Source organism: Engystomops pustulosus, chromosome 9, assembly GCF_040894005.1.
Source record: "Engystomops pustulosus chromosome 9, aEngPut4.maternal, whole genome shotgun sequence".
In the NCBI taxonomy this organism is placed as follows: domain Eukaryota; kingdom Metazoa; phylum Chordata; class Amphibia; order Anura; family Leptodactylidae; genus Engystomops; species Engystomops pustulosus.
Genome location: NC_092419.1, coordinates 64765855 through 64777965, shown reverse-complemented (window position 1 = coordinate 64777965; position 12111 = coordinate 64765855).

Genomic DNA, 12111 nt, shown 5'->3' with positions numbered 1-12111 from the left:
ACGCATATCCACCTCAAACACCGAAGTGGGACAATTTATTAGGGGTTTGATTAGAATTAGGCAGAGTCTGCTGATTTATTTTTTTTTTACCTTTATTTCATTTTATAGCTCAAACTCATCTTGCAAAGCAGTGTGCTTTCATTGTAGGCTACAAAATAGCCATAGGAGAACCCCAACGGCTTACTTAGGCCTACAGTAGCGTTATATTTTCCTTTTTTTTGTTTGCTTGTGGCTGGGCTTGCTGGCATTAGTAGTGCAGCTAGTACCATATTGTGAGGAATTTGCTGGGAGACCTGCGACCGTTGTGTTTAGCTCTTAGTGACACGCATATCCACCTCAAACACCGAAGTGGGACAATTTATTAGGGGTTTGATTAGAATTAGGCAGAGTCTGCTGATTTTTTTTTTTTACCTTTATTTCATTTTATAGCTCAAACTCATCTTGCAAAGCAGTGTGCTTTCATTGTAGGCTACAAAATAGCCATAGGAGAACCCCAACGGCTTACTTAGGCCTACAATAGCGTTATATTTTCCTTTTTTTTGTTTGCTTGTGGCTGGGCTTGCTGGCATTAGTAGTGCAGCTAGTACCATATTGTGAGGAATTTGCTGGGAGACCTGCGACCGTTGTGTTTAGCTCTTAGTGACACGCATATCCACCTCAAACACCGAAGTGGGACAATTTATTAGGGGTTTGATTAGAATTAGGCAGAGTCTGCTGATTTTTTTTTTTTTACCTTTATTTCATTTTATAGCTCAAACTCATCTTGCAAAGCAGTGTGCTTTCATTGTAGGCTACAAAATAGCCATAGGAGAACCCCAACGGCTTACTTAGGCCTACAATAGCGTTATATTTTCCTTTTTTTTGTTTGCTTGTGGCTGGGCTTGCTGGCATTAGTAGTGCAGCTAGTACCATATTGTGAGGAATTTGCTGGGAGACCATGCGACCGTTGTGTTTAGCTCTTAGTGACACGCATATCCACCTCAAACACCGAAGTGGGACAATTTATTAGGGGTTTGATTAGAATTAGGCAGAGTCTGCTGATTTATTTTTTTTTTACCTTTATTTCATTTTATAGTTCAAACTCATCTTGCAAAGCAGTGTGCTTTCATTGTAGGCTACAAAATAGCCATAGGAGAACCCCAACGGCTTACTTAGGCCTACAATAGCGTTATATTTTCCTTTTTTTTGTTTGCTTGTGGCTGGGCTTGCTGGCATTAGTAGTGCAGCTAGTACCATATTGTGAGGAATTTGCTGGGAGACCTGCGACCGTTGTGTTTAGCTCTTAGTGACACGCATATCCACCTCAAACACCGAAGTGGGACAATTTATTAGGGGTTTGATTAGAATTAGGCAGAGTCTGCAGATTTTTTTTTTTTTTACCTTTATTTCATTTTATAGCTCAAACTCATCTTGCAAAGCAGTGTGCTTTCATTGTAGGCTACAAAATAGCCATAGGAGAACCCCAACGGCTTACTTAGACCTACAATAGCGTTATATTTTCCTTTTTTTTGTTTGCTTGTGGCTGGGCTTGCTGGCATTAGTAGTGCAGCTAGTACCATATTGTGAGGAATTTGCTGGGAGACCATGCGACCGTTGTGTTTAGCTCTTAGTGACACGCATATCCACCTCAAACACCGAAGTGGGACAATTTATTAGGGGTTTGATTAGAATTAGGCAGAGTCTGCTGATTTATTTTTTTTTTACCTTTATTTCATTTTATAGTTCAAACTCATCTTGCAAAGCAGTGTGCTTTCATTGTAGGCTACAAAATAGCCATAGGAGAACCCCAACGGCTTACTTAGGCCTACAATAGCGTTATATTTTCCTTTTTTTTGTTTGCTTGTGGCTGGGCTTGCTGGCATTAGTAGTGCAGCTAGTACCATATTGTGAGGAATTTGCTGGGAGACCTGCGACCGTTGTGTTTAGCTCTTAGTGACACGCATATCCACCTCAAACACCGAAGTGGGACAATTTATTAGGGGTTTGATTAGAATTAGGCAGAGTCTGCTGATTTATTTTTTTTTACCTTTATTTCATTTTATAGCTCAAAGTCATCAGGCACAGCACAAAATCCAGTTGTGTGCTGTCAGTGTAGGTTAGAAACTAGCCATAGCAATAGGATAGCATCGTTTTGTTAAAAAATAAATAAATAAATAAATAAACACAAAAAAAAATTTTTTTTTAAAAGTTTATACTTTAATTTGGAAAATGTTTAACTCGAGGGCTATGGGTAGAGGACGAGGGCGTGGACGTGGGCATCCAACTACTGCAGGGGTCAGAGGCCGTGGTCCTGGGCGGGGTGAGACACCACCTGCTGATGAGGGAGCAGGGGAACGCCGCAGAGCTACACTCCCTAGGTTCATCTTGTCTCAAGTTACTGGGACTCGTGGTAGAGCACTGTTGAGGTCAGAACAGTGCGAAGAGGTGATGTCGTGGATTGCGGACAATGCTTCTAGCCATTTGTCCACCAGTCTGTCTTCCACGCAGTCCACCCATGTCACCGAAATCAGCACTCCTCCAGCTCCTCCACCTCAGCCTCCTTCCCCCCAAGTCTGCCCCCTCCCAGCAAAACTTGGCATTTGAACCGGCATACTCTGAGGAACTGTTTTCTGGACCCTTCCCACAGTCACAAACCACTTGTCCGGTTGCTGCTGAGCAATTTTCCGATGCCCAGGTTTTCCAACAGTCGCAGTCTGTGGGTGATGATGACATTATTGACGTAGTGGAAGAAGTGTGTAAAGAGGTGTCGGACGATGAGGAGACACGGTTGTCAGACAGTGGTGAAGTTGTTGTCAGGGCAGGAAGTCCGAGGGGGGAGCAGACTGAGGGATCGGAGGATGATGAGGTGACAGACCCAAGCTGGGTTGATAGGCTGGGTGAACACAGTGCTTCTGAGATGGAGGCGAGTCCTATAGCAGAACAGGTTGGAAGAGGCAGTGGTGGGGCCAGACGGAGAGGCAGGGCCAGAGCTGGTGCATCAGCGCCAAATGTTGCCCGTAGTCAAGCTCCCGTGGCGAGGGCTAGATTTTCAGAAGTCTGGAGGTTCTTTAAAGAAACACCGGATGACCGACGGACTGTGGTGTGCAACCTTTGCCAAACCAGGATCAGCAGGGGTTCCACCAGTACTAACTTAACTACCAACAGTATGCACAGGCATATGAATGCTAAACACCCCACTCAATGGCACCAAGCCCGTTCACCTCCAGCCGGGCACACCACTGCTCCTTCCCCTGTGTCATCTGCTAGTCAGCCCCCTGCCCAGGACCACGGCCCAAACACCTCCCGTGCAAAAACCCCATCTTCGCCTCCACGATCCTCCACAGCATCCATCAGCGTTCAGCTCTCCATACCCCAGACGCTGGAGCGCAAAAGGAAGTATAGCACAACCCACCCACACGCCCAAGTCCTCAACGTCCACATCTCCAAGTTGCTTAGCCTGGAGATGCTGCCCTATAGGCTGGTAGAGACCGAGGCCTTTCCAAACCTCATGGCGGCGGCTGCCCCTCGGTATTCGGTCCTCAGCCGCTACTACTTTTCCCGATGTGCCGTCCCAGCCCTGCACAAGCACGTGTCAGAGAACATCATCCGTGCCCTGACCAACGCCATTTTTGACAAGGTCCACCTGACAACGGACATGTGGACGAGTGCTGCCGGGCAGGGCCACTATATATTGCTGACGGCACATTGGGTTAACTTGGTGGAGGCTGGGACCGAGTCTGACTCTGGGGCTGCTCATATACTGCCGACGCCGAGGATTGCGGGGCCTACCTCAGTCCAGGTCTCAAAGGCCTACTATGCCTCCTCCTCCTCCCACCCCTCCTCCACCTCCTCCTCCTCCGAATTACCATCCGTGGGCATGGCGCCATCAGTCGGTAGCTCTAGGCACAGCAGCAGTGCCATCGCTAAGCGACAGCAGACGGTGCTCAAACTGCTGAGCCTAGGCGATAAAAGGCACACCGCCCAAGAGCTATTACAGGGCATCATGGCGCAGACTGATCTGTGGCTGGCACCGCTGAACCTGAAGCCAGGCATGGTTGTGTGTGACAACGGCCGTAACCTGGTGGCGGCTCTGCAACTCGGCAGACTGACACATGTGCCATGCCTGGCCCATGTGTTAAATCTCATAGTTCAGCGTTTCCTCAAGACTCACCCCAATCTGTCTGATTTGCTCACGAAGGTGCGCCGCATCTGTGCGCATTTCAGGAAGTCAAGCACAGATGCTGCCACTCTCAGGGCAGCGCAGCGCCGCCTCCAACTGCCCGCTCACCGACTGTTGTGCGACGTCCCCACGAGGTGGAATTCAACATTAACCATGTTATCCAGAGTTTACCAGCAGCGCAGAGCAATTGTAGACTGCCAGATGTCAACTTCCACCAGAACTGGTAGTCAGGTCAGTCAGCTTCCTCAAGTCTACAATGAGGAGTGGACGTGGATGTCTGATATCTGTCAGGTGCTGAGTAACTTTGAGGAGTCAACACAGATGGTCAGCGGCGATGCCGCCATCATCAGCCTCACCATCCCGCTGCTTGGCCTGTTGAAAAACTCTCTGGTCAGCATGAAGTCGGAAGCTTTGCGCTCGTCACAAGAGACGGGGGAAGAAGATTCCCTTGTTGATAGCCAAAGCACCCTTAGGTCTGTTTCTCAGCGCATATCGGAGGAGGTGGAGGAGGATGAGGAGGAGAATGTTGGCGAGACAGAAGAGGGGACCATTGTTCAGTCCTTCACTGTTCAGCGTGTATGGGCAGAAGAAGAGGAGTTGGAGGAGTTGGAGGAGGAGGAAATGGGCAGTCAGGCCAGTGAGGGGAGTGAATTCTTGCGCGTTGGGACTCTGGCACATATGGCAGATTTCATGCTAGGCTGCCTATCCCGTGACCCTCGCGTTCAAAGAATTTATTCCAGCACCGATTACTGGGTATTCACTCTCCTGGACCCACGGTACAAGCAAAATCTTTCCACTCTCATCCCTGGAGAGGAAAGGAGTGTGAGAAAGCATGAATACCAGCAGGCCCTGGTGCACAAGCTGAAACAGTATTTCCCTTCTGACAGCACTAGCGGCAGAGGGCGTACTTCTGCGGGACAAGTAGCGAGGGAGAGTAGGCGAGCAGGCAGCTTTTCCAGCACTGGCAGGGGTACGCTTTACAAGGCCTTTGCCAGTTTTATGTCACCCCAGCAAGACACTGTCACCTGTCCCCAGTCTCGGCAGTGATCTTTACAGAAAGATGGTGAGGGAGTACGTAGCTGACCATACCATCGTCCTAAATGATCACACAGCTCCCTACAACTACTGGGTTTCAAAGCTGGACATGTGGCACGAACTGGCACTGTTCGCCTTGGAGGTTCTTGCCTGCTCTGCCGCTAGCGTGTTGTCCGAGCGGGTTTTCAGTGTAGCTGGTGGCATCATCACCGATAAGTGTACACACCTGTCGACTGACAGCGCTGACAGGCTGACGCTTATCAAGATGAATAAAGCCTGGATTTCTCCGGATTTTCATTCTCCACCAGGTGAAAGAAGCTCAACCTGAATAATGTATGCACTCCTCCTCCTCATTGTCCTCCTTCTCCTCCTCTTTGTACACTAAAGCATAGGAAACTGGCTATTTTTTGCGAGGGCCAACTGGCTCTAGCTATAGTTCTCTATGTATTTAATTTTTCTGGAGGGCCACCTACCCGGTCCTCTGTTTTGAGCAATTTTTGGGAGTGCCACATACAGGCACTCAATCTATTTAATTTTTCTGGAGGACCACCTATCTGCTCCTCTGGTTTGAAAAATTTTTTGGACTGCCACATACAGGCACTCAATTTATTTAATTTTTCTGGAGGACCACCTACCTGCTCCTCTGGTTTGAAAACTTTTTTGGACTGCCACATGGCACTATCCAAATTAAATTGTCTCCATAGCAGCCTCCACATGTCGTCTTTTTAGCTGGCTCCACACGTTGTCTCCATTGCTACCTCCACACGTCATCGCCATAGCTGCCTCCAAAAGTCGTCCATATAGCTGCCTCCATACATTGTCTCCTTATCAAACGAACTGTGTCAGGCAGAATTTTGGGTTGTTTTCATGGATTCCACATCAAACTTGTTAACTTTGTCGCCACCCTGCTGTGTAATCCACAAAATATACTGGCAAACTTTTATCATTTACCGATATTATTTCAGCGCTTCTTGCGCATCTGTTTTCATCCCCCTCACCCGCCATATCCCAAACTTATAAGAATGCTACTACACTTGATCTTATACAAAAGGTTCTTAGAAGTGCTGTTTGGGGAGTAGCCTAGAGACAGGGGCTTGGATTGGCGAAAGCTCGCCTGGCAGCGGAGCGCCAGCTCCAACTCAAGATCCAACTAACATAGTTTTAACTGCAGCACCTTTAATCTACTACTAGTTCACTGCCACCCAAGGCCGGATTATAGGCGGGGCTCCCGGGGGGCCCCCACCAGATCACGCCCCATGGGCCGTGGCTCCTCTGCCGCCACCTCCCAGAGCTGTCCGCCCAACCACGGCACAAGTGACCGCCTCCCCGCATATCCCCCTGCATGGCCGAGGCGTCCGCCCCCGCACAGGTTCCCACCTCCCTGCCCGCCCAACTCGCTGCTTGGCTAGGCCTCCCCGCCCGCTCATAACCCCGTTCGCGCTCGTCCTCCCCCGCCTGAACAAGCGGTCGCCCTCCGCTCCCCAACCCCCCAGAAATGTGGCCGTCCTCCGCTCCCCCACCCCCCCAGAAATGCGGCTGTCCTCCGCTCCCCCCCCACCAGCGGAAAAAGCGCCCGTCCTCCGCTCCAAACCCCCCCCCCCGGCCTGAACAATCGGTGCACGAAATAAGGGCGCCCCCCCTCCAGCGGCGGATCAAGCGGCCTTCCTCCGCTCGCATTCCCCCCCCCCCGCTTAAGAAGCGTTCATCCTCCGCTCCTCCCCCCCCCCGGCCTGAACAATCGGTGCCCGGAAAAAGGGCGTCCTCCGCTCTCCTTCGCCCCACCGGCGGAACAAGCGGGCGTCCTCCGCTCCTCGCACCCCCCCTCCAGCGGCGAATCAAGCGGCCTTCCTCCGCTCGCACCCCCCCCCCGCTTAAGAAGCGTTCATCCTCCGCTCCTCCCCCCCCGGCGGATCAAGAAGCAGCGGTCGCCCTCCGCTCTCCCTACCCCGCCCTCCGCTCCTTAACCGCCCCCCCGGCGGAACAAGCGGACGTCCTCCGCTCGGACCGACAACCCCCCCAACGCTGGAAGAAGCGGAGCAAGCAGCAGCGGCCGTCCTCCGCTCTCAACCCCCTCCCCCGACAGAACAAGCAGCTGCCGTCCTCCGCTCCCCCCCCCCCCGTGGAACAAGCGGCAGTCCTCCGCTCCTACCCCCCCCCCGGAACAAGCGCACGTCCTCGGCTTGACCCCCCTCACCCCCCGCTCTACCCGGCCGAGCATGTGACCCCCCCACCTCTCCCGTCCAAACCAGCAACCGACCAACCCCCCCACGACGCAGACCCGCCTGACCCGACAGCCAGTCATCCTAAAAGGGTAAGTATACACTACATATGTATTTATCTGTGTTTATATATGATGTATATACTGTGTATATGTGTATATATGCATCTACTGTGTGTATATATGCATCTACTGTCTATATATTTATATACTGTATTTATATGCATCTACTGTCTATATATGTATATACTGTGTATATATGCATCTACTGTGTATATGTGCATATATGCATCTACTGTGTATATGTGTATATACTGTGTATGTGTATATATGCATCTACTGTCTATATATGTATATACTGTGTATATGTGTATATATGCATCTACTGTGTATATGTGTATATACTGTGTATATGTGTATATGCATCTACTGTCTATATATGTATATACTGTGCATATGTGTATATAGGCATCTACTGTGTATATACTGTGTATATGTGTATATGCATCTACTGTCTATATATGTATATACTGTGTATATGTGTATATATGCATCTAGTGTGTATATACTGTGTATGTGTATATGCATCTACTGTCTATATTTGTATATACTGTGTATATGTGTATATATGCATCTACTGTCTATATGTGTATATACTGTGTATATGTGTATGCATGCATCTACTGTCTATATGTGTATATACTGTGTATATGTGTATACATGCATCTACTGTCTATATATGTATATACTGTGTATATGTGTATATATGCATCTACTGTCGATGCATATATACACATATACACAGTATATACATATATAGATATGTATATACTGTGCATATGTGTATATATGCATCTACTGTGTATATGTGTATATACTGTATATATGTGTATATATGCATCTACTGTCTATATATGTATATACTGTGTATATGTGTATATATGCATCTACTGTGTATATGTGTATATACTGTGTATATGTGTATATGCATCTACTGTCTATATTTGTATATACTGTGTATATGTGTATATATGAATCTACTGTGTATATGTGTATATACTGTGTATATGTGTATACATGCATCTACTGTCCATATATGTATATACTGTATATATATGCATTTACTGTTTTTATACATGCATATATTTGTATAAGCATATATATGTGCACATTTAAATTGGGGGTGAGGCGGCTGTATGTAGGTGTGTTACTGGAGGGGCATGTGTATGAAACGGTGTTACTGGGGATGAGGCGGCTGTATGTAGCTGTGTTACTGGAGAGGCATGTCTATGTAGCGGTGTTACTGGGGGTGAGGCGGCTGTATGTAGATGTGTTACTACGGATGAAGCGGCTGTATGTAGTTGTGTTACTTGGGATGAGGTGGCTGTATGTAGTTGTGTTACTTGGGATGAGGCGGCTGTATGCAGCTGTGTTACTGAGGATGAGGCGGCTGTATGTAGCTGTGTTACTACGGATGAGGCGGCTGTATGTAGCTGTGTTAATATGGATGAGACAGCTGTATGTAGCTGTGTTACTGGGGGTGAGGCAGCTGTATGTAGCTGTGTTACTGGCGAGGCGGCTGTATGTAGCGGTGTTACTGCGTGGATAGTGAGCAGGAAGACGTGTATGCACGCTGCACACAGTGGGGGCCTCCACCAGATTTTGCACCCAGGGGCCCCCACCAACCTTAATCCGGCCCTGCTGCCTCCATACATCGTCCCCTTATCAAACGAGCTGTGTCGGGCAGAATTTTGGGTTGTTTTCATGGCTTCCACATCAAACTTGTTAACTTTGTCGCCACCCTGCTGTGTAATCCACAAAATATACTGGCAAACTTTTATCATTTACCGATATTATTTCAGCGCTTCTTGCCCCCAGGCCCATTTTGGGTGGGGAGGAGCCGAGAGACAGGGGCTTGGACAGGCGAAAGCTCGCCTGGCAGTGGACCGCCAGCTCCATCCCAAGATTAGGCAGCCTCAGAGGCATCCATGCATGCTGCCCCTGCTGTTTCCTGTCCATTTTGCCTCCACGATCCTCCACAGCGTCCACCAATGTCTCATTTCAACTCTCTATACCCCAGACGCTGGAGCACGTGAGGATATGCAGCACATCATCCCCTTATCAAACGAGCTGTGTAAGGCAGAATTTTCAGGTGTTTCACCAGATACATAGTGGAACTCGGCCCATCTGTCGCCGCCATGCTGGAGACCTGAAGTTGCAATCATAGCAGCGCACTATGAATGCCCCATACTGTCGCTCTTAATCATGGAAGTCGTCTCCATGGCTGCCTCCACATGTCGTCCCCTTATCAAAAGAGCTGTGTCAGGCTCATTTTTCGGGTGTTTCACCAGATACGTTATGGAACTTGGTCACTATGTAGCCACCATGCTGTGTTATCGACTAAATATACCGTCAACCTTTTGTTCACATAGGAAATCATTTCACCTCCTTTGGTGAAACCTGAGTCCATTTAGGGTATGTCGCCATGAGACTCTCTAGCCTGCCACTGCCACTGCTGCCGCTGCCTCTGCATGCCGTCCCCTTTAGTGTCAGGGTCAATTATTGGATGTTTTAGATGCTATCTAGCCTCATTCGGTCACTCTGTCATGGCCATGCTGTTGCCCATAAGTTTGGCATAATGGTGCGATTAAGCAGCCTAAGAGGCACCCATGCATGCTGCCCCTGCTGTTTCCTGTCCATTTCCGTGGTGTTTCCATCCTTTTCTGAGGTTCCCAGGTGTTTGGCCAAGCTTCCCTGTCCCTTTGAAAAATGCTCGAGTCTCCCATTGACTTCAATGGGGCTCGTTATTCGAGACGAGCACTCGAGCATCGGGAAAAGTTTGTCTCGAATAACGAGTACCCGAGCATTTTAGTGCTCGCTCATCTCTAATCGGTACGTATGATGCTTTTTCACAAGAAGTACTAGAAATAATAAAGTCACTTTGGCCGATCCTCAGCAATGATAAAGAACTTACAGGTATCCTACCACCATACCCTTCTATCACCTACCGCAGAGGTAGAAATCTAAGAGATCTCCTGGTGCATAGCCATTTATCTGACAAAATCTCTAAAGGAAACGATTGGCTACAAAGCTCTTTAAAGAGATCCTTCCCGTGTGGCGCATGTACATTTTGTAAACAAATTCTCAAAACAAATAGCTTCACTAACCCCGTGGAAAACAAAACATATGATATCCGGAAATTTATTAATTGTAAAACCACAAATGTCATCTACGTGGCAAGATGTAGCTGCCCCAAGTTTTATGTGGGAAAAACGACCCAAGAATTCAGAAGAAGAATTTCTTCACATTTAAGTGCCACCCGGACTGGGAAGGACACCTCTTTAGCAAGACATATACATCTGAAACATAACGGTGATATGGAGCACCTCCGTTTCTGGGGAATAGATACCCTCAAAACCGGCCCCAGAAAGGGTAATATCGACCGTTAATTAATGCAACTGGAGGCCAAATGGATCTATCGGCTAGAAAGCCTAAGCCCCAATGGACTCAATGAGGGATTCACACCCTTCATCTGAGTGCAAGCAACTACCCTTGTTCCCTAAAAAATATATTGCAACAAATCAACAAATTTGTAACTTATAAAAGTTTCTTTCAAATGCAAATTTCAAATGTCGGTTGAAGTATGTATACTTCAACCGAAGTATGTTGAAGTATGTAAATGTCGGTTGAAGTATGAAAAGCTGTCCCTGTCACCTGTTTCAAGTATCAACAGGTATAAAGCGCTGGTGACCATATGGATCATCCCAGATTTAAAACCGAGACCACTCTCCTCTCTGTCAAGAACTATTTTCATCCCTCACTAGCTTATAATTTACTTAACAACTACCTACCAAACGTAAAAATACAAAAACATCCACTTACCTACCGATCCAGCCTGGAACAATTTACCGGTCCAGCCTGGAACAATTTACCGGTTTCGTCACCACGGTTACCAGACACACAGGAAGACTATCCGGACTACTTTTTTGTGCGCATGCGCGATCGCATGCGAAAGAAAAAACGTATTATTTACTATCCATCAAATGTAAAAATATAAAAACACCTACTTACCTACCGATCCAGCCTGTGTGACCATTACTTTAAAGTTGACGCGCCCGCGCAACAATTCACCGGTTTCGTTGCCACGGTTACCAAATACACAGGAAGACGATCCGGACTACTATATTGCGCACATGCGCGATCGCATGCGCCAGAAAAAGACTTATTATCTAAGTTTCCATGGTAATAATGCTCATGTGACGTCGTCTGGATGGACACAAATGGAAACCTATGAGGAGTGATTTTTAGAGGAATGACCAATCACCCGCTTTTCCTCCTAACCAATTACCAATGGAACGCAACGGCACGGACAACCAGCTGTTGCCTGGGGGTGACTCCTCGCTAGCTGATTGGTCCATACAGCGCACACCCAGTAGAATGATGTCATCAGGCAAAGGTTTTATAAAGTGACACGGACACGCCAAACACATTAGTTCAGCCCTGACAACCCCTGAGGACGCCAGACTGTGGCGAAACATATCGGGGGGGCTGATCGAGCGACATATCTTTTAATATTGTGATGAAAAGTAGTGGACAGCTTCAGAGTCTATGTGTGTCGAACTGCAGCGACATATAATTAGGCTTAGATTAGATCGACATTCCTACTTACCTTAGACATAGGGAGACAACCAGATACTAG